A 23,128-nucleotide genomic window follows, 5' to 3' on the forward strand; every position below is an offset into this window, starting at 1 on the left:
TCAGTTACATAGAAACAAAAAACCTACAGTACAATTCAGGCCCTTCAGCCCACAAAGCTGTGCCGAACATGTCCCTACCTTAGAAATTACTAGGCTTACCTATAGCCCTCTATTTTTATCAGCTCTATGTACTATCCAAAAGTTTCTTAAAAGACCCTATCGTTTCCGCTTCCACCATCATTGCCAGCAGCCCATTCCACGCACTCACCACCCTCTAAGTAAAAAAAAACTTACCCCTGACATCTCCTTTATACCTACTCCCCAACACCTTAAACCTGTGTCCTCTTGTGGCAACCATTTCAGCCCTGGGGAAAAGCCTCTGACTATCTACCCAATCAATGCCTCTCATCATCTTGTATACCTCTCTTCTTTCTCTCCAAGAATAAATTCTGGTGTCTGATTTGCAGCTTTTGTCCTAACTTGCAGCACAACTTAAATCACTGATTCATTTTGTTAACCAAGATTCCTTTATTCCTCTACCCTATCTAGAATGGCACTTTCCAACAAATGACCTCTCTGTTCTTCCCTGCAAAAGGCATGTCCAAACTTCAGGGACTCATTGAAATTTATGGCACAGAAGGAGACCATTCATCCAATCCCATCCCCACCAGACAAAAAAATTGTTAGGTTAAACTTACTTCCCAGCTTTTAGAGTCAGAGAGTTATACAGCACTGAAACAGGGCCTTCGGCCCAACTGGTCCATGCCGGCCAAGATTCCAAACTAAGCTAGTCCCATTTGCCCATATCACTCCAAACTTTTCCTATCCATGTATCCGTCCAAGTGCCTTTTAAATGTTGTTAATGTACCTGCTTCAACCTCTGGCAGCTCATTCCAAATACTGACCACCATCTGGATGAAAAAGTTGTCCCTCAAATTTCTATTAAATCTCTTCCCTCACCTTAAACTGATGCCCTCCAACTCTTGATTCCCCAACCCTGGGAAAAAGACTGCGCACATTCACCCCATCTATGCCCCTCATAACTTTATACACCTCTATAAGATCACCCCTCATTCTCTTACACACCAATGAAAACAGTCCCAACTAACTCAACCTCTCTCCATAACTCAGTGCCTCATGTCCCAGCAACATCTTTGTAAATCCCCTCTGCTCTCTCTCCAGTTTAATGGCATGTCCTGTAGCAGGGTGACCAACACTGGACACAATATTCCCAATGCGGGCTCACCAACATCTTGTACAACTGCAATGTAACATCCCAACTTCTATACTCAATGCCCTGACTGATGACGGCCAGTGTGCCAAAAGCCTTCTTCACTACTGTCTACCCTCAATACCACTTTCAGGGAAACATGTACTTGTACTCCTAGGTCACTGTTCTACAACACTCCTCAGGGCCCAACCTTTCACTGTGAAAGTACGACTCTCATTTGTCTTCCCAGAATGCAACTCCTCTTGCCATTCCTCAACCCACTTACCCAGTTGAAGAAGATCCCTCTGTTAATCCTGATCATCTTCACCGTCAATGACGCTACCTATTTTAGTGTCATCTGCAAACTTACTAACCATGCCTTCTGCGTTCTCATTGAAATCATTAGAACATAGATCGGTACAGGCCCTTCAGATCACAATGTTGTGCCGACCTACATAAACCTTATCCCCATTCAATCTATCCCTCTCTCTACTTCACCTCCCATAACCCTCTATTTTTCTTTCATCCATGTGCCTATCTAATAGTCTTTTAAATGACCATATTGTATCGGCCCCTACAACCACCCCGGCAGTGCATTCCAGGCACCCACCACACTGTGTGTAAAAAAAAATACCCTCGACATATCCCCTGAACTTTCCTCCTTGCACCTTGAATAGGTGACCTCTAGTATTGGTCATTGCCACCCTGTGGAAAGGATGCTGGCTGCCCACTGTCTATGCTTCTCAATCTCATATACCTCTATCAAGTCTCCTCTCATCCTCCATTGTTCCAAAGAGAAAAGCCCTAACTCACTCAACCTCTCCTCATAAGATATCCTCTCCAACCCAAAATAGCATCCTTGTAAATCTCCTATGCACCCTTTCTAAAGCTGCCACATCCTTCCTATAATGTGGTGACCAAAACTGAGCACAATATTCCAAGTGTGGTCTAACCAGAGTCCTATAGAGCTGCAACATTACCTCTCGGCTCTTGAACTCAATCCCCCAACTAATGAAGGCCAGCACACCATGTGTTCTTAACCAACCTATCCACTCGTGAGACAACTTTGAGGGATCTATGAACTTGGACTCCAAGACCTCTCTGTTCCTCCACACTGCTAAGAATTCTGCCATTAACCATGTACTCTGGCCTTCAAGTTCGATCTTCCAAAGTGTATCACTTCACACTTCTCCGGATTGAACTCCATCTGCCACTTCTCTGCATCCTGTCTATATCCCGCTGCAACCTAGGACAACCTTCTTCACTATCTACTACATCACCAACCTTCGTGTCATCTGCAAACTTATCAACCTATCCTTCCATTTCCTCATCCAAATCATTTATAAAAATCCACAAAGAGCAGGGGTCCCAGAACACATCGCTGCGGAACACCACTAGTCACCGACCTCCAGGTTGAATACTCCCTTTCTACAACCTCCCTCTGCCTTTTATGGGCAAGCCAATTTCGAATCCACACAGCCAATTTTCCATGGATCCCATACCTCATGACTTTCTGAATGAGCCTACCATGGGAACCTCGTCAAACACCTTGGTAAAATCCATATATACCACATCCACCGCACTACCTTCAATTTGTCTTGTCAGTTCCTCAGAAAACTCTATTAAGCTCATGAAGCATGACCTGCCCTTCACAAAGCCATGCTGACTATCCCTAATAAGACTATGCTTCTCCAAACTCTCATAAATCCTGTCCCTAAGCATCCTCTCCAATAGTTTGCCCACCACGGCACAAGACTGACTGGTCTATAATTCCCAGGAGTATCCCTTTTACCTTTCTTGAACAATGGAACAATGTTTTCCATCCGCCAATCCTCAAGTTACGCTCCTGTGGCCAGAGAAGACTCAAAGATCATCGTTAATGCTCCAACAATTTCTTCCCTCACTTCCCAAAGTAACCTGGGGTATATCCTGTCCGATCCCAGGGACATCTATCCTAATGCTTTTTAGTAGCTCCAACACTGCTTCTTTCTTAATCTCGACATACTCCAACACATTTGCCTGTTCTACGCTAAGCTCGCATTCCAACACGGAAGCAAAATATTCATTAAGGACCTCCCCTACCTCCTTTGCCTCCAGACACATTTTCCCCTCTTATCCCCAAGCTAGTTATCCTCTTGTTCTTCACATACTTGTAGAATGCCTTAGGGTTTTTCTTAACCCTACTTGCCAAGGCCTTCTCATGTCCCTTTCGAGCTCTCCTAAGTCCCTCCTTAAGCTCCTTCCTGGAGATCTCATAACTCTCAAGAGCCCAATCTAATTTTTGCTTCCCAAACCTTAAATATCCTTCCTTCTTCCTCTTGAAGAAACCTTCCACCTCTCTTGTTAACCATGGATCCCGCACCCTACCATCCTTTCCTTGTCTCAGCAGGACAAAACTATCAAGAACCCCATGCAAGTGGTCCCTCAACATCTTCCACATTTCTGCGTGATGTGTATTGTAGGTAAGGCAGATGAGCTTAGGGCGTGGATTGGCACGTAGGATTATGACATTATTGTTATTAGTGAGATTTGGTTGCAGGAGGGGCAGGACTGGCAGCTTAATGTTCCAGGCTTCCATTGCTTCAGACGTGATAGAGGGGGAGGGATGAAAGGGGGAGGAGTGGCATTACTAGACAGGGAAAATATCACAGCTGTGCATAGACAGCCCAGAGGGCTTATCTACAGAGGCTATACGGGTGGAGCTGAGGAACAGGAAAGGTGTGGCCACACTAATAGGGTTGTATTATAGACCGCCCAATAGTCAGAGAGAATTGGAGGAACAAATCTGTAGGGAGATAGCAGACCAATGTAAGAAACAAAGTTGTAATAGTAGGGGATTTTAAACTTTCCACATATTGACTGGGACTCCCACACTGTGAAAGGGCTGGATGGCTTGGAATTTGTCAAATGTCTTCAGGCAAGTTTTCTAAATCAATATATAGAGGCACCAACGAGAGAGAATGCAATACTTGATCTCCTATTAGGCAACTAGACAGGTCAAGTGACAGAAGTATGTGTCGGTGAGCATTTTGGGTCCAGTGACCATAATGTCATTAGTTTCAAGTTAATTATGGATAAGGGTAGGTCTGGTCCTCAAGTTAAGGTTCTAAATTGGAGAAAGGCCAATTTTGTGGAAATGAGGAAGGATCTAGGAAGAGTGGATTGGGATAAGTTGTTTTCTGGCAAGGACGTGCTCAGTAAGTGGAAGGCCTTCAAAGGTGAAATTCTGAGAGTGCAGAGTTTGCATGTTCCTGCCAGGATTAAAGGCAAAGTTAAAAAGCATAGGGAACCTTGGTTTTGAAGGGATATTGGTGCTCTGGTTAAGAAAAAGAGAGAGGTGTATAGCAGGTATAGGCAACTAGGAACAGATGAGGTAATTGAAGAGTATAGAAAATGTAATAAAACACTGAAAAAAAAAATTAGGAAAGCAAAAAGACGAGGTTGCTTTGGCAAATAATGTGAAGGTAAACCCAAAGGGTTTCTACAAGTATATGAAGAGTAAAAGGATAGTAAGGGACAAAATTGGTCCCCTAGAAGATCAGAGTGGTCGTCTATGTGTGGAGTTTCAGGAGATGGGGGAGATCTTAAACAGTTTTTTTGCATCAGTATTTACTCAGGAAACTGGCATAATGGATATGGAAGGAAGGGAAACAAGCAGTAGTGTCATGAAACATATAGACATTAAAGAGGAGGAGATGCTTGCTGCCTTATAGCGAATAAAGGTAGATAAATCCGCTGGGCCTGACAAGATACTTCCTCGGATATTGAGAGAGACTAGTGTAGAAATCGCAGGGGCCCTGGCAGATAGCTTTAAAATGTCCTTAGCCACGGGTGCGGTGCCAGAGGACTGGAGGACAGCTCATGTTGTTCCATTGTTTAAGAAAGGCTCGAAGATTAAACCGGGTAATTACAGGTCAGTGAGCCTGACATCAGTAGTGGGTAAATGATTGGAAGGTGTTCTGAGAGATCGGATATACAAGTATTTGGACAGCCAAGGGCTGATTAAGGATAGTCAGCATGGCTTTGTGTGTGGTAGATTGCATTTAACAAATCTTGTAGAGTGTTTTGAGGAGGTTACCAAGAAAGTAGATGAAGGAAAGGCTGTGGATGTTGTCTACATGGACTTTAGTAAGGCCTTTGACAAGGTCCCACATGGGAGGTTAGTTCAGAAGGTTCAGTCACTAGGTATCCATGGAGAGGTTGTAAACTGGATTCGAAATTGGCTGTGTGGGAGAAGACAGAGAGTGGTAGTGGATGATTGTTTCTCAGACTGGAGGCCTGTGACTAGCGGTGTCCCTCAGGGATCTGTGCTGGGACCATTGTTGTTTGTCGTCTATATCAATGATCTAGATGATAATGTGGTAAATTGGATCAGCAAGTTTGCTGATAACACTAAGAATGGAGGTATAGTGGACAGTGAGGAAGGCTTTCAAAGCTTGCAGAGGGATCTGGACCAAATGGAACAATGAGCCAGAAAATGGCAGATGGAATTTAATACAGATAAGTGAGGTGTTGCACTTTGGAAAGACAAATCAAGGTAGGACATACACAGCAAATGGTAGGGCACTGAGGAGTGCGGAGGAACAAAGGGATCTGGGAGTTCAGATGCATAATTCCCTAAAAGTGGCGTCACAGGTAGACAGGGTTGTAAAGAAGGCTTTTGGCATCCTGGCATTCATAAATCAAAGTATTGAGTATAGGAGTTGGGATGTTATGGTGAGGTTGTGTGAGACATTGGTGAGGCCAAATTTGGAGTATTGTGTGCAGTTCTGGTCACCTAACTATAGGAAGGATATCAGTAAGATTGAAAGAGTGCAGAGGAGATTTACTAGAATGTTGCCGGGACTTCAGGAGTTGAGTTACAGGGAAAGACTGAACAGGTTAGGACTTTATTCCTTGGAGCGTAGAAAAATGAGGGGAGATTTGACAGAGGTTTACAAAATTATGAGGGGCATAGATAGTTAATGCGAGTAGGCTCTTTCCACCTAGATTAGGAGAGATAAGTACGAGGACATGGCTTTAGGATGAAAGGGGAAAGGTTTAGGGGGTACATTAGGGGGAACTTCTTCACTCAGAGTGGTGGAGTGCGGAACAGGCTGCCATCTGATTTAGAAAATGCTGCTCACTCTTAAGTTTTAAGAATAAATTGGATAGCTACATGGACGGGAGAGATCTGGAGGGTTATGGACTGGGTGCAGGTCAATGGGACTAGCAGAATAACGTTTCAGCACAGACTAGAAGGGCCGAATGGCCTGTTTTCTGTACTGTAGTGTTCTATGGTTCTATTTACCAGAGAACATCTGTTCCCAGTTTATGCTCCCAAGTTCTTACCTGATACCATCATAATTAGCCCTCCCTCAATTAAATACTTTCCTATAATGTCTGCTCCTATCTTTGCCCATGGCTATGCTAAAGGTCAGCGAGCTGTGTTCACTATCCATGAAACGCTCAGCCACCGACAGGTCTGTCACCTGACCAGGTTCATTGTCTAGTACTAGATCCAGTATAGCCTCTCCTCAAGCTCGCCTGTCTACATACTGTGTCAGGAATCCTTTCTGTACATGCCAAACAAATTCTACCCCATCTAAACCTTTTGCACTAAGGAGGTGCCAATCAGTATTAGGGAAGTTGAAGTTTCCCATGACAACAACCCTGTTATTTTTGCACCTTTCCAAAATCTGCCTACTTATCTGCTCCTCAGTGTCCTGATGGCTATTTGGGGGCCTATAGACTACTCCCAATAGCGTGATCGCTCCCTTCCTGTTTCTAACTTCCACCCACACTGACTCAATAGACGCTCCTTCTATGATGTCCTCCCTTCCTACAGCTGTGATATTATCTCTGATTAGCAATGCCACCCCCCCCCCCAACTCCTTCTACCCCCTTCCCTATCCCTTTTGAAACATCTAAACCCTGGAATCTTGAGCAGCCACTCCTGCCCTTGTGACAGCCAAGTCTCTGTAATGGCCACAACATTGTAATTCCATGTACTGATCCATGCTCTAAGTTAACGTAAATGACAATTAGCAATGGGCCCAACACCGAACCCTAGGGAACACCATTAGTCACGGGCTTCCAAAAAGCAACCTTCTGCCATTACCCTCCACTTCATATCATCAAGCCAATTCTGTATCTAATTAGCCAGCTCTCCTGGATCCCATGTGATCTAACTTTCCATAGCAGCCTTGTCAAAGGCCTTACTGAATTCAATATAGACCACATCTACTACCCTGCCTTCAGCCTTCTTGGTTACTTCTTTAAAAAAACTCAATCAAATTCATGACACATGATCTCCCATGCACAAAGCCATGATGACTATTCTAAATCAACCTGTCTTTCCAAATGTTTGTATATCTTATCCTTCTGAATCCCCTCTAATAACTTACCTACCACAGATGGTAGGCCTACTGGTCTATGATTCCCAGGTTTTTATTTACAGCCCTTTCTAAAGGCACAACATTAGCCACCCTCCAGTCTTCCAGCACTTCACCTGTCCCTAACAATGATGCATATATCTCAGCCAGGGTTCCCACAATTTCTTCTATCGCTCCTACAGTGTTCTTGGAAAACCTGATCAGGCCCTGGACATTTATCTACCTTCATACATTTTAAGACATCCTATACCTCTTCTGCACCTGTGCCCTGGCATACTTAGCTGCCAGTCCTGCCCTCCCTTAGCCATGATTTTGTAATGGCTCTAATATCCCAGTCCAATGTAGCTATCCATACCCAGAGTTCATCCACCTTACCTGTCAGGCTTCTTGCATTGAATTAAACAATTTAATCCAACAGTCTTTCCTCGCTCACTGCCATGCTGCTGCCGGTCTTGTCTCCTGACCTCATTGTCATTGAATTCTCTCTCAACTTCCAGCCTCCCATCTGCCTCACTTCTGCTGTGGACCCCAGCCCCTTTTGATTTATTATTCCCCATTATACCTCTTCAAGGATCCATTTTTTTTAGGGGTGGGGTTACAGCTTTTATCCCCCCAGTGCAGTGAGAAATTCTGCTTTTCAGATTGCAAGTTCCAGATCCCCAATCACTCATTGTGTTATGCCATTTTATCCTCAACTCAATATGAGGAACCTACTTAGTCTTAACAGTGTGGAGGAACGGAGGGATCTTGGTGTTCAAGTCCATAGATCCCTCAAAGTTGTCACAAAAGTTAACAGGTTTAAGGCGGCAAATGGTGAGCTGGCCTTCGTTAGTCGGGGGATTGAGTTCAAGAGCCATGAGGTAATGTTGCAGCTGTCGAGACCCCGCCATAGCAGCAGAGAGACTGAGGAGCAGATCGGGAGGCAGATTTTGGAGAGGGGCAAAAATAACAGGATTGTTGTCATGGGTGATTTCAACTTCCCCAATATTGATTGGCACCTCTTTAGTGTAAAGGGGATCGATGGGGCTGAGTTTGTTAGGTGTGTCCAGGAAGGATTCCTGACACAGTACATGGACAGGCCGATGACAGGTGCCGCCATTCTGGACCTGGTACTAGGAAATAAGCCTGATCAGGTTTCAGATCTCTTGGTGGGAGAGCATTTTGGCTATAGTGACCATAACACCTCAACTTTACCATCGCCTTGGAAAGGGATAGGAGCAGACAATATGGGAAACTATTTAACTGGAGGAGGGGGAATTATGATGCTATTGGGCAGGAACTTGGTAGCATAAATTGGGAACAGATATTCTTGGAGAAGTGCACAGCAGAAATGTGGAGGTTGTTTAGGGAGTATTTGCATGGGGTTCAGGATAGGTTTGTTTCATTGAGGCAGGGCAAGGATGGCAGAGTGAAGGAACCATGGTTGACAAGAGATGTAGAACATCTTGTCAAGAGGAAGAAAGCTTACGTGAAGTTTAGAGAGCATGGATCAGACAGGGCTCTGGAGAGTTACAAGTTAGCCAGCAGGGAGCTTAAGAATGGACTTAGGAGAGCTAGAAGGGAGCACGAGAAGTCCTTGGCGAGTAGGATCAAGGAAAAATCCAAGGTGTTCTACACATATGGGAAGAATAGGAGGATGACTAGAGTGAGGGCAGGACTGATCAGGGATAAAAGGGGAAACATGTGCCTGGAGTCAGAAGAGATAGGGGAGGTCCTTAATGAATACTTTGCTTCAGTATTTACCAGTGAGATAGACCTTGACAATGGTGAGGATGGCGTACAACAGGCTGATATGCTAGGGCATATTGACATGAGGAATGAGGATGTGCTGGAATTTTTGAAAAACATTAGGATAGATAAGTCACCAGGGTCAGACAGGATACATCCAAGGTTATTACGGGAAGCGAGGGAAGAGATTGCTGCGCCTTTGGTGATGACCTTTGCGTCCTCACTGGATGCAAGAATAGTGCCAGATGATTGGAGGGTGGCAAATGTTGTTCCTTTGTTTAAGAAAGGGAGTAGGGATAACCCTGGGAATTACAGACCAGTGAGTCTTACTTCAGTGGTGGGCAAATTACTGGAGAAGATTCTTAGAGAAAGGATTTATGGGCATTTGGAGAAGCATAGGTTGATTAGAGATAGTCAACATAGCTGTGTGAGGGATGACTCACGCCTCACAAGCCTGATTGAATTCTTTGACGATGTGACAAAGCACATTGATGAAGGTAGAGCAGTGGATGTGGTGTACATGGATTTTAGTAAGCCATTTGATAAGGATCCTCAGGGAAGGCTCATTCAGAATGTCAGGAGGCATGGGATCCAGGAAAACTTGGCTATGTGGATTCAGAATTGGCTCACCCATAGAAAACAGAGGGTGGTGGAGATAAAGCGTATTCTGTCTGGAGGTCAGTGACCACTGGTGTTCTGCAGGGATTGGTTCTGGGACCCTTGCTCTTTGTGATTTTTAAAATTATTTGGATGAAGATGTGGAAGGGTGGGTTAGTAAGTTTGCTGATGATACAAAGGTTGGTGGTGTTGTGGATAGTGTCGAAGGTTACTGTAGATTACAACAGGATATTGATAGAATACAGACCTGGCTGAGAAGTGGCAGATGGAGTTCAACCCAGAGAAGTGATAACTTCAGGAGATTGACTTTGAAGGCAGAATACAAGGTTAATGGCAGGAGTCTTAGAAGTGTGGAGGAACAGAGGGATCTTGGAGTCCAATGTCCATAGATCCCCCAATGTTGATAGGGTTGTTAAGAAGGCGTATGGTATGTTGGCCTTCATTAGTCAGGCTACTGAGTTCAAAAGCCGCGAGGTAATGTTGCAGCTCTATCGAACTCTGGTTAGACCACACTTAAGAGTATTGTGTTCAGTTCTGGTCACCTCATTACAGGAAGGATGTGGAAGCTTTAGAGAGGGTGCAGAGGAGATTTATCAGGATTCTGCCTGGATTAGAGAACATGTCTTATGAGGAAAACTTGAGCAAGCCAGGGCTTCTCTCTTTGGTGTGATGCAGAATGAGAGGCAACTTAATAGAGTTGTGCAAGATGATGAGGGGCATAGATAGAGTGAACAGCCAGCACCTTTTTTCCCTAGGGTAGCAATGCCAATACCAGAGGACATCAGTTTAAGGCAAGTGGAGGAAAGTTTAGGGGAGATGTCAGAGGAATTTTTAAAAAAAAACACACAGAATGGTGGGTGTCTGGAACTACAGGCTGATACAACATGGAAATTTAAAAGACTCTCAGATAGGCACGGATGTAAAAAGAAAGCGGACAGTTATAGGCTGTGTACGAGGGAAGGGTCAGATTGATCAAGGAGTAGGTGTTTATATAGGTCAGTACAACATCATGGGCCAAAGGGCCCATACTGTTCTATGTTCTTACCTCAAATAGAGGAACCTACTCAGGAAGGAACAATCATGGACCTCTCCTTCGGGAACGAGGCAGGCCAAGTAACTGAATGGCAGTTGGGGGAGCACTTTGGGTCCCATGATCACAATTCTGTTACTTTTAAAATAGTTATGGAAAAAGATAGAACAGGCCCACAGATTAAAGTCCTGAACTGGAGCAGGGATAAATTTGAAGGCAATAGGCAAGATCTAACTGGGGTCGACTAAGTGACTCTATTTAAAGGCCAAGTACAGTTGGCAATTGGGAGGCTTTTAAACGGGTCATATCAAGAGTCCAGGGGCAGCATGTTCCTGTTAAGGTGAAGGGTAGACATACCAAGTTCAAACCCTGGCTGATGAGAGATACTGAGGCTCTAGCCAGATAAAAGGAAGCCTACATCACATTTAGGCAACTGGATACAAATGAATCCCTCAACAAATATAAAGTTTAAGACCAGGCTCAAGAGGGCAATCAGGAGGGCAAAAAGAGGGTATGAGGTGGATTTAGCAGGCAGGGTTAAAGCTAATCCCAAGAGGTTCTTTAGTTATATTAACAGTAAAAGGGTAGCTAGGGAGAGACTAGATCCTCTTAAAGGCCATTAAGGCTGCCTATGTGTGGAGCCAGAGGAGATGGCTGAGGTTTTTAATGTCTATTTCTCCTCAGTGTTTACCAAGGAGAATACCATGGATACCAAAGAAATGAGGGTAATAAATAGCGAGGTCTTCCATCATATGCTTATTACGAGGAAGGAGGTACATGCAGCCTTGATGCACATTAAGGTAGGCAAATCCCCGGGGCCTGACCAAATGCACCCCCGGACCTCATGGGAGGCCAGGGAAGAAACAGCGGAGGTCCTCATCGTGACATTTGCTTCAGCGTTAGCCACAGGCAAAGTCCCAGAAGACTGGAGGGTGGCTAACATTATTCCATTGTTTAAGAAGGGTAGCAAGGACACACCAGGGAACTACAGACAACTGAGCCAGACTTCAGTTGTAGGGAAGTTGCCAGAGGGAATTCTGAGGGACAAGATTTACCGTCACTTGAATAGTGAAGGCCTGATCAGGAATAGTCAGCATGGTTTTGTGCATGGGAGGTCATGTCTGATGAATCTTTGAGTTTTTTTTCCCCCAAAGAGGTAACTAAGGGGATAGATGAAGATAGGGCAGTGGAGGTTATCTATATAGATTTTAGTAAGGTCTTTGACAAGGTCCCACATGGCAGGCTGATCTGGAAGGTTAGGTCACATGGGATTCAGGGAGAGCTAGTGAGGTGGATTCAGAATTGGCCCAACGATAGGAAGCAGGTGATGGCTGTAGGATGATTCTCCAACTGGAGACCAGTAACTAGTGGGGTGCCCTAGGGGTCAGTGTTGGGAGCTTCGTTATGCATTATGTACATAAATGATTTGGATATGAATGTACATGGTACAATTAGCAAGTTTGCTGAGACTAAGTTAGAGGGTCTTTTTGAGAGTGAAGCAAGTTACAATGAATTACAGAGATTTTGATCAGATAGGAACACCAAATGGTTTTCAACTTAGATAAGTGCGAGGTGATGCATTTTGGACATTCAAACCAGGGTAGGACTTGTACAGTGAACTACAGGGCACTGATGAGTGTTGTGGAACAGAGGGACTTGGGAGTACAAGTGCACAATTCGCTGAAAGAGGCTGTGCAAGTAGACAGGGTGCTGAAGGCGGCATTTAGCATACTGGCCTTCCACAGTCAGGGCATCCAGTTTAAGAACAGGGACATTGTATGTTGCAGTTATACAAGTTGTTGGCGGAGGCAGCACTTGGAGTATTGCGTACGATTTTGGTCACACTGTTACAGGAAGGACATTGTCAAGCTGGAGAGGGTGCAGAAGAGATTTATGAGGATGCTGCCTGGACTAGGGAGATGTTGGCCATTTTGGATCTTTATTCCTTTGAGTGTAGGAGAATGAGAGGTGACCTCAGAGGTTTACAAAATCATTAGGGGTATGGATAAGGTGGATGGTAAGTCTTTTCCCCAGGGTTGGGGAGTCCATAACTAAAGAGCACAGATACAAAATGAAAGGGGAGAGATTTAAAAGAGACCAGAGATGTAACTTCTTTACACAGAGGTTGGTGAGTGCCAGGAATGAACTGGCAGAGGAAGCAATCAAGGCAGGTACAATTGCAACACTTAAGAGGTATTTGAATAGGTTAATGGATGGGAGGGGCTTGGAGGGTTAATAGGCTGAACATGGGCAACTGGGACTAGCAGGGAGGCTGCTGTGGTCAGCATGGACCAGTTGGGCCAAAGGATCTGTTTCCGTACTGTATTATTCTATAACTTTCTTCTAATTCTCTACAGTTAAATCTATGCTACCCAGTTATTGTCTGCTTGACTAAGGAAAATAGGACTTTACAGTGGATCTTGTCCGAGCCAGAGATCTTGCTGTGCACAAATTCATTGATATATTTCCCAAATACTTCATTAGCTAGTAGGTCTTTTGAGACAGTCCAAAAGGGTAGGCAGAAATGTAGGAGTCCTTACACATTCCTCTGTGAGGAGACACAAGAGATTCTGCAGATGCTGGTATCTGGAGCAACACACACAAAATGCTGGAGGAACTCAGCAGGTCAGGCAGCATCTATGGAGGGAAATGATCAATGTTTCAGGTCGAGACCCTTCATCAGGACTGGAAAGGAAGAGGGCAGAAGCCAGAGTAAGGAGGTCGGGAAAGCGGGAGGAGCACAGGGTGTCAAGTAACAGACGAGTCCAGGTGAAGGGGAAGCTAGGTGGGTGGCAGAGGGGGGATGGAAGGGAGTGATGAAAGAAGCTGAGAGATGATAGGTAGAAGAGGCAAAGGGCTGAAGGAGGAGTCCAGCAGAGAGGACTGTAGACCATGGAATAAAGGGAAGAGGGGACTGGATGGGCAGGTCATGAGGGCAGGGGAGGGGAAGAGAAGGGGTAGGGGAGCCACAGCAATGAGCGAAAACAAGGGGGACTGGGAGAGGGAGGAGTTACCAGAAGTTAGATTTCTAGACAATTTCTTGGTAGTCTCCAACCTGACGGCCTCAACATCAATTTCTCTAACTTCCAGTAACACCTTCCCTCTTTCTCCCCCATCACTTTGTTTTCCCTCATTCCTGTGGCCCCCTCACCCCTTCTCTTTCCCCTCTCCCACCCTTATGACCTACCCATCCATTCCCCTCTTCCTTCCCTTTATTCCATGTTCACTGTCCTCTACCAGATTCCTTCTTCAGCCCTTTATCTCTTCTACCCATCACCTCTCAGCTTCTTACATCACTCCCTTTCACCCACCTACCTTTCCCCTGGACTCCCCTCTCACCTACCGCCCCAGGCTCCTCCCCTGACCTTCTTAATCTGGCTTCTGCCCTCTTCCTTTCCAGTCCTGATGAAGGATCTTGACCCAAAACGTCATTTATTTCCCTCCACAGATACTGCCTGACCTGCTGAGTTCCTCCAGCATTTTACTCACGTCCTGTTTCAGCATTGCCCAGGATTCACTGACTTACAGTGGCTCCCAATGTGCCAGCAATTTATTTTTATGTTATTTTATGTCAAATGCTTGTCTCTTTCCCAATTTCCATAACCCCCGACAACGCGCCCCCCGCCCCCCAACGATCTCTTTGCTCCTTCACTTCTGGCTCTCACTTGAGTAACTCTCCCACTAACGGCCCTGCCTTTACCGATCAAGGCCCGAACTCTGGACTTTCCTTCCTCAGCCCTTCATTTGAAACCTGCATCTTTACCAAGAGTTTCCTTATCTATCCAACCGTTAATCATTTCGTGGCTTACCTTTAAATGTTGATTGAGAAGTCTTTTGCGGAACTCCTTCGGATGACTGCACTGTTGTTGATCCCTGCTTTTTCGGAGTATGCAGAAAGCTATTTCGGTTTACAGTGGAAGTGAAAGTTCAGCGCACTGCTGCTCTGGCACCATTCCTGAACACAAGACCGGCCGCACCCACAAACGCCAAACCCACAGAGCCCCACCAATTATTTGATGGGAGTACTCGGCTCTATGGTACTGCTTTCCTGGCCAACGCACCCTCGGACAAGAGCATCTGGTGCGTGACCCGAGGCCTATCAACCATGCCTTTGGTGCTTAAGGACCACACTAAGTGAGACTAATGGAAAACATCATGCCTTTGTGAGGAGAGCGACTAAGCGATCCTGGTTAGCACTTTACAGCCGCAGGTTCCAACAAATAAAAAGCGTCTCTTCATTGAGCATCAAACGGAAACAGTTTGTTTTGCATGATAGATAGAATCGCAGGAAGCCAGCGTGATCAGGTGATATCCTTCCTCTTAGTGTGTTGATGGGAGGAGGAGAAAGTGCAAAAGAATTTCTCTGTCGAAATGTTCCTTGGCCGTATTAGTCTGTATAAATCTGCTATTTAGTTTTTAAACAAGCAAGTTTGCGGTGCAACTACCAGTCAAAAACTTACTTTCACGTGCGACACAAACGTGAAGGGGAGGGAAGTAAATAACGACTTTAATTAGCAAGAGTGGGCGGAAGAAACGAAACGTTATTGTGGAAATTTGTTGTTACTGCGCTTTTAAAGACCTTGTTCACAATTGTGGCCCGAATGGCCAAGGCTACAGCTTTGAATTTCGACGCCGTGGTCAATCTTGGATATGAGGGTGCTCCCTGGAGTAAAACAAGCATTTATATACTTCCTTGAAAAGAAAATGAATAAAACACAGAAGCTGAATTCTTTAAAAAAAAGGCTAAAAACGGTCAGCAGATGAGACAGCATCTGTGGAAAGAGAACCAGTCAACATTTCAGGTCAAGGACACTTCAGAAATGGAGGGGAGGAGGAGAAAGAAGTTGGTGGGGGGAGATGGATGTGATAAAGGGAACGTCACTGATATGGTAACGTGGCAGCTAAAGTTGGATTAAGTTTCTTTGTGCAGTGTGACAAGGCTGTGGGAAACGGCCAGCAGCCCACAAAACCGAACCGAAATTTTGATATCGGGCAGAATCGGCTGATTCTGATACAAACAGAAAGAGTGAGTTTTCCAATGTTGGAGAAGCTGATATTGAGTTCCGCCGTCTTCAATTAAAGTGAACAGCCCACTTCTGCTCTGATCTTTCTGCCTGTGGTCTCCTGCACTGCCACAGTAAGCTTGAGGAACAACACCACCTCTCCAGTCTACATGAAAGGTCTCGATCCAAAACATCGACTGTCCATTTTCCCTCCAAAGATGCTGCCTGACCTGCTGAGTTTCTCCAGCATCTAGTTTTTTGAATAACACTCTAACTTTCTTTCGGACACATTGCAGCTTGCATTGCTATAAGTTATACACTTGTCGGACTGGTGTGGCAGCAAGCACACTCCTATCAAGGACTGAGTTTCACTAAGAAGCCCTTTGAAGTGCTTCTTCCAATGTTTGCCTCTCTGTACTTGATAAGCTCTCATCTGTTCTTGGCTTTCAGCAGGTTAGGCCTTTGGGTGGCAGATGGAGAAGAATCTGTGCATGTCTTGATTATTGACCAGTTGCTGGACCTCCTGTTCTCATTGAGTCATGGATCACAGAAACAATCCCTTCAGCCAACCATGTCCATATTGACCTTCATAGTACATAGAACAGTACAACATATGTGGGCCCTTTGGCCCACGATATTGTGCCGACCAGTATAAACCTACTCCAATCTAACCCTTCCCTCCTACACAGCCCATAACCCTCCATTTTTCTTACATCCATGTGCCTATCTAAGAGTCTTTTATATGTCCCTATTGTATCAGCCTCTACCACCACCCCCTGCAGTGCATTCCAGGCACCCACCACTCTCTGTGTTAAAACAAAAGCCTACCTCTGACATCTCCCATAAACTTTCCTCCACTCACCTTAAACAGATAACCTCTGGTATTGCCAATTGCCACCCTGGGAAAAAGATGTTGGCTGTCCATAATTTTATACACCTCTCATCCTCCCCCACTCCAAAGAAAATAGCCCTAGCTTGCTCAGCCTTTCATCATAAGACGTGTTCTCTAATCCAGGCAGCATCCTGGTAAATCTCCTCTGCACCCTTTCTAAAGCTTCCACATTCTTCCTATAACTGAACACAATATTTTTAAGTGTGGTCTAACCAGAGTTTGCTAGAGCTGCAACAGTACCTCATGGCTCTTGAACTCAATCCCCCGACTAATGAAGACCAGCACACCATGTGCCTCCTTAACCACCCTATCAACTTGTGCAGCAACTTCGAGGGATCCATGGACTTGAACCCCAAGATCCCCCTGTTCCTGCACACTGCTAAGAATCCTGCCACGAACCTTGTACTGCGCCTTCAAGTTCAATCTTCTAAAGTGTATCATTTCACACTTTTCCGGATTGAACTCCATCTGCCACTTCCCTGCCCAACTCTGTATCCTGTCTATATCCGCTTGTCACCTACGACAACCTTCTACACTATCCACAACAGCTCCAACCTTTGTGCCATCTGCAAACTTACTAACCCACCCCTCCACTTTCTCATCCAAGTAATTTATAAAAATCTCAAACAGCAGGGGTCCCAGAACATACCTCTGCAGAACACCACTAGTCACCGTCCTCCAGGCAGAATATGCTCCATCTACTACCACCCTCTGCCTTCTGTTGGCAAGCCATTTCTGAATCCTCACAGCTAAGTATCCATGAATCCCATGCCTGATGACTTTCTGAATGTGCCTACCATGGAGAACCTTGTGAAATGCCTTAATAAAATCCATATACACCACATCCACCTCTCTACCTTCATCAATTTGTTTTGTCACCTCCTCGAAAAATTCAGTTAGGCACGACCTGCCTCTCACAAAGCTATGCTGGCTATTCCTAATAAGACTATGCTTACCCAAATGCTTGTAAATCCTGTCCCTAAGAATCCTCTCCAACAGTTTTTCCAACACTGATGTAGGACTCACTGGTCTATAATTCCCAGGATTATTCCTATTACATTTCTTGAACAACAGAGCAACATTTGCCATCCTCCAATTCTCTGGTACCACTGTTGTGGCCAGGGAGGACACAAAGATCATCGTCAATGCCCCAGCAATCTCATCCTTTGCTTCTCGTAGTAACCTGGGGATGTATCCCTTTTGGCCCCAGGGACTTATCTATCCTAATGTTTTTCAGAAGCTCCAGCACTATTTCTTTCATAACCTCAACATGCTCCAGCACATTAGCCCATTCTGTGCTGATCTCATATTCATCAAAGTCCATCTCCCTGGTGAACACTGAAGCAAAGTATTCATTAAGGACCTCCCCTACCTCCTCTGCCTCATGTTTCCCCCTTTATCTCTGGGTGGTCTTTCCCTCACTCTGATCAAGCTCCTGTTCCTCACATATATGTAGAACGCCTTGTGATTTTCCTTAATCCTACCCACCAAGGCCTTCTCATGTTCCCTTCTAACTCTCTTAAGTCCCTACTTAAGCTCCTTCCTGGCTACCTCATAATTCTCAAGAGCCCTGTCTGATTTTTACTTCCTAAATCGTAAGTATGCTTCCTTCTTCCTCCTGACTAAATATTCCACTTCTCTTGCCAACCATTGTTCCTTCACCCTTCCATCCTTTCCCTGTTTCAGTGGGACAAACCTATCCAGAACCCCATGCAAGTGGTCCCTAAACAACTTCCACATTTGTGCTGTGCATTTCCCTGAGAACATCTGTTTCCAATTTACTCTCCCAAGTTCCTGCCTAATACCATCGTAATTAGCCCTCCCACAATTAAAAACTTTCCCATATCAATCTCCTATGTTCCAAAGAATATAGCCCTGGCCTCCCCAATCTCTCCCTATAACTCAGGCTCTCGAGTCTTGGCAACATCCTAGTAAATCTTCTCTGCACTCTTTCCAGTTTAATGATGTCTTTCCTTTTACAAGGTGACCAAAACTGTTCACAATATTTCAAGTGCAGTCTCACCAACTATTGTACAACTGCAACATAATGTCCTAACTGCTATAGTCAGTGCCCTGACTGATGAAGGCCAGCGTACCAAATGCATTCTTCAATACCCTGCCTACCTGTGACATCACTTTTAGCAAACTATATACTTCCAGTCTGTTCCACAACACTCCCCAGGGCCCAACCATTCATTGTATTAGTCCTACCCTAGTTTGACTTCCCAAAATGCAACACTTCACACTTATCTGAATTGAAAGCCATTTGCCAATCCTCAGCCCACTTAATGAGCTGATCAAGATCCCCCTGTAATTTTTGATAACCTTCTTCACTGTCTATGATCCCACCTATTTTAGTGTCATCCACAAACTTACTAAAGAGTATGAGCTCTCTCTCCCTGAATCTCAAGCGATCTAACCTTCCAGACTAGCCAGCCATGCAGGCTTTAAGGTCTTGCTAAAGTCTACATAGACAATGTCCACTGCCCTACCCTTATCTAGAAGCACAGGAATTTCTCCTCACAGTTGCCAGTGAATGTCTGGAATTCTCAACTTCAGATGGTTATTGGAGGCTAGGTCACCAGAAACATTTAAAGAAGTGGATAGATTTTTGAAAGATCATAGGATTGAGGACTATGTTGAATGGCCCAGAAGAGGAGCTGAGGCTGACATAGAACAGTGCAACACAGTTACAGGCCCTTTGGCCCATGATGTCTGCACCAAGCACGATGACAAATTAAACTAATCCAATCTGCCTGCACGTGATCAATATCCCTCCATTATCTGCATATTCGTGTACCTGCCAAAATGCCTCTTAGATATCACTACCATATCTGTTTCCATCTTATACGTGCTTTCTTTCTCTTTTTGAGTGAATTCATAACCTCTCTCATCCTCCAAGGTTCCCTTACCTTGCCATCCTTGTCCTTGCTCCTTAGTGGAATGTGCTAGTCCTAAGCTCCAATCAGTTGGTCTTTGAACCCCTCCCACATGTCAGATGTGGACTTGCTGGATAACAGTGGTTCCAAGTTAACTGCCTCCAACTCCTGTCTAATGATGTCATAATTTGCCCTTCCCAAATTTAGTACTTTCCTGCGAGGTCCAGATGTATCCCCCTTCATAACTATCTTAAAATGGCATTGATGTACAAGGGGATCTTGGGGTCCAAGTCCATAGCTCCCTGAAAGTGGCCACATAAGTAAGGTGATAAAGGAGCCGTACGGCATGCTTGCTTTCATAGGTCGGGGCATTGAGTAGCTACATAAAACTTTGGTTGGGGCACACTTTTTTTTCTTCACTGTCTGGTATAATTTACGTATAATTTATCTTCTGTGTGTTGTCTGAACCTACATGCCTATGATGCTCCTGCAAACGAGTGTTTCCATTGTACCTGTACCTCACCATTCTTGTGCAAACAACAATAAATGACTTGACTCGAATATTGTGTGCAAGTAATGTTTATAAAGTCATACAAGACCTCTTATATTCTATGCCTCAGCCCATGAAGACTAACATCCCATATGCCTTCTTTGCCATCTTATCGATCTGTGCTGCCACCTTCAGGGATCTTTGGACCTGTGCACCAAGGTCCCTTTGTTCCTCAATACACCGGAGGGCCTTACCCTTCATGGCATAAGTCCTCTCCTTGTTAGCTCCCCAAATGCATCACCTCACACTTATCAAGAGTACATTCTATCTGCCATTGCTCTACCCATCTTACCAGATGATCAATATATTCTGTAGCCTAACACTACCCTCCTGACCAACAACAACACTACCAATTTTCTGAAATCCTGAGCACTGGGGACTGAGGCTGGCTGATTCTGAATGCAAGACATGATGGGGTACAGGCATGGTAGAGGTGGAGATAAGAGAAGAGGGGGAGTTGCACTTTTGATTAAGGAGAACATCATGGCAGTACTTAGAGAGTATATTCCTGGAGGAATGTCCAGTGAGGCTATATGGGTAGAATATAGAAATAAGAAGGTGGTGATCACTTTGATAGGATTGTACTAAACAGTAGGTTCCCCAAAAGCCAGCGAGAATTAGAAGAGAAAATATATAAGGAGATTGATGACAGCAGCAGGAATAGGGTTGTAATAGGAGGTAATCTTAAATTCCCTAATATTGATTGGGACAGACATAGTGATAAGATATTAGGTGGGGTATAATTTGTTGTATGTCCAGGAAAGTTTTCTCAAGCAATATGTAGATGGCCCTATTAGAGAGGGGGCAACACTCTACCTCCTTTTGGGAAATGAGGTTGGGCTGGTGGTTGAAGTGTCAGTGGAGGAGCACTTTGGGATTAGTGACCATAATTCATAGAGTCATAGAGTTACACAACATGGAAACAGTCCCTTTGGCCCAACTCGCCCATGTTGACCAAGTTGAGCTAGTCCCATTTTCCTGTCCATGTATCTGTCTAAACGTCTTTTAAGCATTGTAATTATACCCACCTGCACAGCCTCCTCTGGCAGCTCGTTCCATATATGCACCATCCTTTGTGTGAAAAACTTGCTCCTTGGGTCCCTTTTAAATCTTCCCCATCTCACCCTAAATTTATACCCCCTAGTTTTGGACTCCACTACCCTGAAAAAAAGACTGTTACCGTCCACCTTATCTACACCTCTCATAATCTTAAGCATTTCTATGAGGTCGCCCCTCATTCTCCTACGTTCGGAGGAAGAAAGACCTTGCCTAGCCAACCTCTCCCTATAACTCAGTCCCTCTAGTGCTGGCAACATCCTCGTAAATCTTTTCTGCACTCTTTCCTGTTTAACCATGTCTTTCCTCTAACAGGGTGACCAGAACTGTGCATAGTACTCCAAGTGTGGCCTCACAATGACTTATACAACTGCAACATAATGTCCTAACTCCTATACTCAGTGCCCTGACTGATGAAGGCTAGTGTGCTAAACGCCTTTTTCACCACCCTGTCTACCTGTGATGCGCTTTCAATGCACTATGCACTTGTACTCCTCGGTCCCTCTGTTCCATTACACTCCCTAGTGCCCCATCACCCTATCTGACTTCATCCTTTCCCTCTGAGCCTTGGAGCCGGTCACAGTACCAGGGACCTGACTACCGCTGCTAGTCCCTGAAAGAACATCCCCCTCAACAGTATCCAAAGAAGTATACCTGTTAGTGAGGGGAATGGCCACAGGGGAACCCTACTCCCCTTTCCCAGTTCTCAGGAGCGAAACCCTGTTGTAACCTGGGGACTGCCTGTGGAGGTGAGAGACACAACGTACTCTGGCCAGAGTCTCCTATTGGTTAAATAGTACAGGTTAGGAGCACAACAGTTTCTGGCCAGAGTCTCCTGCTGATCGGCTTGTGGCTGCTGGATTGAATGTAATGAATATCAGAAACCCAGGGCAGGGAGAACAAAAGCCATGAAGAACCCTGCCTGTTGAATTGAACAATTGCAATTTCCTGTTATTTTCTTCCATTACCTGAAGGCAACTGTCAGCTTCCCAGGCATCTGCATCAACAAAAGCGACTCACATTTACTTTGTTAATTTAACATTTTCTTCCCGAAGGAACCATTAGCAAACAAAGTTAGACCCGGAGCAAGGAGATGTTAGGACAGGTGGGTGAAAGCTTGATCAAAGAAGTAAGTTTTAAACTATTACAAGGGAGCAAAGAGAATAAAGAACAGAGAGAAAGGAAGAGAAAATAAAAAAATCTGCAGATGCTGGAAATCTGGAACAAAACTGGAAAATGCTGGAAACACTCAGCTGGTCAGGCAACATCTGTAAAAGGAGAAAATGTTAAGGATTATTCAGTATTGAAGGATCCTGGATCCAAATGTTAACTGCTTCTCCTTCCACAGACATCCCCCAACCCGTTGAGTGCCTCAGCACTTTTGACCTTAGTTAGAAAGTGGGGAGATTTGAGGAAGAACAGACTTGCTTTTGAGGGGAAGACTATAGAAGAGTCCAATACAGGAATAGGACCTTCAGCCCCATAATTCTATTAGTTTTAAACTCGTTATGGAAGAAGGTAGTTTAACCAAAATTTCTCAAGTGATTCCAACTTTTGTTCCAAAATCTTTATTTGACACTATTGATTCTAAAATTCCTTCATATATTTGGCAGAATAAAAACCCAAGGTTAAGTGCGAAATATTTACAAAAACTAAAAAAGGATGGTGGTATGGCCTTGCCTAACTTTAGATTATTTTATTGGGCAATCAATATTAGATACTTAATTTTTTGGATACAAGATTCAGATGTAATTCAACTCCCCAAATGGGTACACCTTGAGTCCCAATCAGTACTTGAATTTTCATTAGTTTCTATTTTAGGAGCTCCACTCCCTTTTGCACTTACCA

The 23,128-nt window shown here is 44.7% G+C and overlaps 2 protein-coding genes across 5 annotated transcripts in view; one reads left to right on the forward strand and one right to left on the reverse strand.

Annotated features, from left to right (window-relative positions):
- LOC127582446 (N-acetyllactosaminide beta-1,3-N-acetylglucosaminyltransferase 3-like) overlaps positions 1-16,178 on the reverse strand; it is a 31,765-nt gene extending 15,587 nt beyond the window's left edge. The window contains exons 1-2 of one of the 2 annotated variants that reach the window (XM_052037707.1): positions 14,710-16,178; positions 13,441-13,537 (exon numbers count right to left, since the gene is read on the reverse strand). The gene's annotated coding sequence lies outside the window, so the exon portion shown is untranslated. The remainder of the gene's footprint in view (positions 1-13,440; positions 13,538-14,709) is intronic. The other variant, XM_052037706.1, reaches the window with a different exon arrangement.
- Positions 1-23,128, forward strand: part of rfxank (regulatory factor X-associated ankyrin-containing protein) — an 830,559-nt gene that overhangs the window by 795,468 nt on the left and 11,963 nt on the right. Inside the window, exon 10 of one of the 3 annotated variants that reach the window (XM_052037712.1) lies at positions 5,224-5,368. The exons of the other annotated variants lie outside the window; for them this stretch is intronic. The gene's annotated coding sequence lies outside the window, so the exon portion shown is untranslated. Of the gene's footprint in view, positions 1-5,223; positions 5,369-23,128 lie in introns of those variants that run through there. 3 annotated transcript variants of the gene reach the window in all.

Source organism: Pristis pectinata, chromosome 24, assembly GCF_009764475.1.
Source record: "Pristis pectinata isolate sPriPec2 chromosome 24, sPriPec2.1.pri, whole genome shotgun sequence".
NCBI lineage: Eukaryota > Metazoa > Chordata > Chondrichthyes > Rhinopristiformes > Pristidae > Pristis > Pristis pectinata.